The sequence below is a fragment of the Sinocyclocheilus rhinocerous genome, unplaced genomic scaffold (assembly GCF_001515625.1).
Source record: "Sinocyclocheilus rhinocerous isolate Xijiao unplaced genomic scaffold, SAMN03320098_v1.1 scaffold2194, whole genome shotgun sequence".
NCBI lineage: Eukaryota > Metazoa > Chordata > Actinopteri > Cypriniformes > Cyprinidae > Sinocyclocheilus > Sinocyclocheilus rhinocerous.
In genome coordinates, this window is record NW_015652304.1 from 537554 (window position 1) to 541577 (window position 4024).

The following is a 4024-nucleotide window of genomic DNA, read 5'->3' on the forward strand; positions in this document are numbered from 1 at the left end:
TTTTTTCCCCCATAGGTTTTTAACATTCTAAAAGCTCTTTATTCCAAAGATACTACAAGCTAGTCAGTGTATTCAGTAGGTGTAATGTATTGTAAGTTGCTTCAGAGGTATTGCAAGTATTACGTACAACAATAAAAAATATGTGCATTGACATAAAAAAGGAAATTTACTTTTGGTACTTAAGTACTTTTAAAAGCAAGTACTTCTGTACTTTTACTTAGGTAAAAATCTGTCTTTACAACTTTTACTTGTAATGGAGTAATATTTGACCAGCAGTATCTGTACTTTCACTCAAGTAATGGAGTTGAGTACTTTGTCCGCCTCTGCCGCAAATTACATGATACTGATCTACAGGTCAAAGCTCCTGAAAGCAATAAATTGATCAAAAGTGACAGTAAGGATTTCTGTTTCAAATAAATGCTGTTCTTTTTAACTTTCTAATTATCAAAGAATCCTGAAGTCTGAAAAAATGTCTTACTTAGAAATAAACAACTGTTTTCAAAACTGTTTATTTTTTTATTTCACCAAATCAGCATATAACAATTATTTCTGAAGGATTATGTGACACAGAATGTAGTGTATTATTAAGAATTGATGGTAGCTCAATTTGTTATGATTCAATTGAAGCACATTAAAGTGCACTGTAATATATCCATTTACAATGAAATTAAAAATTCTTGGCACTTTCAATTCACAGCATGCTTTCCATTTATGTGTACTAAAACATTTATGTGGCATATAAAATCATGTAGTTCTTGTTATTTACCACCAAAGATTATTTCTAGTCATGGCCACTCATCCTTAGGATGACAAAAACATTTAATACAATAGTTTTCTAGGTGTGTTTCTACTCTGTTAAAAGTAATCCTGTCAACATGTATTACAACTCTCCTATCGAGAAAACAATAGCATGCATCAGCGTCTTGAAATCCTGCCAAAACTGCATCTACTGATTCAGAGTCTCGGTCCTACTGTCAACATGGATTTATGGCACGTTTCAAAAGTTTTTAACGTGTAGGCCTAAAAAAAACAGTCAATATCAGTTGTATTGTCTCAAGATTCGGTAATGAGTGTTATAATATTCGTTTGAAAATAAAATAATACATTGTCTGTACCCTTAGGCAGCTGCTGCAGCTTCAGGAACAGATTTGTGAATCTATCAGCACTGAAAAACATCCTCTGATTAGTGTTCAGGATGGTGAACATATTTCTTCTCCTCCCTGACAGTTTTTCAACAGGTCTCTCTTCACTTTAAACGACGCATTGTGGCCATCTGGAAATAATTACACAGTCTGTTATTCAGATCTGTGAGATTGCTGCAGATTCCAAAAAAAACAACAATAAATATCCAACTGCGCCCTCTCTTGTCCCCATTTCCCCTTTCTTCAGAATGGCACACATGTTCAAAATTGCATTTTATTGGATTAAAAAAAATAATTAAAAAAATTGTGCAAAAAAATAAATGACCGTTTGATCTACCCAGGAACACTAAATTATGATTTTGATTTCTGAGGTTTTGCGGGGCTAAAGGTTATTTTCGATCACAATATTTCTTCGGGTCAGTTCGGGATGAATGCGATGCCCTAGCTTCGCTGAAAATAAAAGACACCATTACACAACCATTAAAGCCCCATAACAAAAACAACTTACTGAAGTCCAGATTTAAAGCTGGCAAGTCTCTTATGTCTCTTTCTCACAGTAAGTGTGTTTGTGTATTTATACACTTTCAGTCAATCACTTACTCCAAACAGCCATTCCCTGCTAATTCATTTAGTAAACTCCATTACGTTAAGATTTGCCCAGTAATCTCTAGAAGGTCAGTAAATCAGCTCAATGAAGTGGTCAGTTTGTCCTTATGTGACACTGAATGACCAGTGCCTTTGGTTGATGATGAGTGATGCAGATGCAGGTTCACATGATTGAGACCAAATGAGCTGCCACAAACCGACGTGACCTTGTGAAGGGTTTTGCAGGGAGATTTTAAGATTTGGGCATTTTATGGACATTAATGTCAATCCCTGTGGCCGCAAACTTGACACTGATGACTTTCACCACTGAATTGGAGTCTTGTCCCCTGATGACCCTTAGATGCATCTTTGGAATTAAGCACTGATTGAACCTGATCCTTCACGTTAGTAAACACGACCATCAGTGCTCAAATCCAGCCTAGTGGGCGTGAATTAAGAGTCTGTTTACTCTGCGTCTGAAGCACTGAGTCATTTAAGGACAGCACAATTACAATAAATGTGCTGTCTCACACCTACAAACACATTAACAATAGATTAGAATAGCAATTAAGTCACCAAACCTGGCTTCTGTGAAATAAGCTAAGAAAAGCATGAGATTAATAGTGTGAATTAATTGTGTTTTATTCTACTGATAGTTTAGAAATTTTCGTCTGAAATTTTCGCACGTTAAAAAATAAATACGACCTCACATTGTGTCAATCACGTTTACACACTGCCTCCGAAACTTTCATCTCTCATAAAAAAATTCAGATCAGGTTCGATTTTCTGCCCTTTCGCATCCATAGCAAGCATTTTGATTGGAAAGAATGACCAATATGAAAAAAAAAAAACGGATACAAAATTTTCAGACTCGGTGTGCAAGGACCTTTACTCTGGTCTTCAGTGTCACAAGATATTCAGAAATAATTTTTGGTGCTCAAGAAACGTTTCCTATTATTGTCCATGTTTAGTTGTGCTGCTTAATATTTTAAATGGTGATTATTTTTTCCCCAGGACTTTGATGAATATAAAGTTTTTTTAAAAAAAGCATTTATTTGAAATAGAAAGCTTAATGTCTTTACAGTCACTTTTGATAATGATTTTTATCATCCTTGCTGAATAAAAAGATTCATGTCTTTAAAAACATCATACTAACCTTTGAACAGGAGTGTTTATATAATTTAAATGGAAAGATTTCAACTTATTTCTCATTATATGAAGGCCACTTTAAATTTCATTATTTTTTATCCCTTTTGAATGCCTTTTAATGCTTTAGCCTTGTCCCAGATTTCAATCTTAAAACCTGAAAATAATTGTAAACATTATTACATAAAAACATTAAAATTATGCTAAACTAAAACGAGAGTTAAATCATTATAAACCATTTTTATTATTGTGTGAGCACAAAATCATTTATGTACATTCTTACACAAATTATGATTCACAGCTTTCATTTTCATCCCAACCAACAGTTTTGCCACTAATAAAGTTTATTCAAAAGTTATGAAGGACACAGTAGTGTCGGTTAAAAGCTTATGATGAAATATGAGACATGATGTGCTAAGAAAAAAGAAAAATAATTAAATACAGAATGAGAACATATTTATTGTGTGTCATTTCCAATCATGCCGTAGTTTGTTATGCTAAATTGTGCAAAAAGTGTGAGAATAAAATGGGCCTTAGCAAGACAAAAGAATGTTATTAAATCCATTACATTAAGTCCGCGTGAATGGGAAGTTGTTGCCGACTTTATTTCAGTATAGTGACGCATTTCCAACTGAAACGGAATATTAAATAGAGGACGGGTTTTATTTTAGTGCTCCTCTTCTCCATCTCTCACTCATAGCAAACTAACGGTTGGAGGGTGTTTAAGTATATTCTGCCTAAGCCAAGGCCCAAGCCATCAAACTGACGTCATCAGAGAAGGAATGCAATTCCAGAACAGAAGCAAATGATTACCAAGACAAACACATTTTTGGATTAACTTGGACTGATTAATTGTTCACCTCAAGACTAGCAATGTGCGCTAACAAAGTAAATAGAGTCCATTTTTATTTCATGAGGATTTTAAAATGTGGTGGAAAGGAAATGGGCATAACCAGGGCCGGTGTAGTGCCGAAATTTGCACCCTGCCAGATTATGCATCCCCTAGTATTGGTAGGTTTAGGAGTAGGTGTGGGGGAGGGGTTAGGATTATGGGTGGGGTTAGGATTAGGCAATCAGGTAGCGACTTCAACGAGGGGGTGCATAATCTGGCATATTTCTTAATCAGTAGAAACCATTACAGTGTTTTCTAT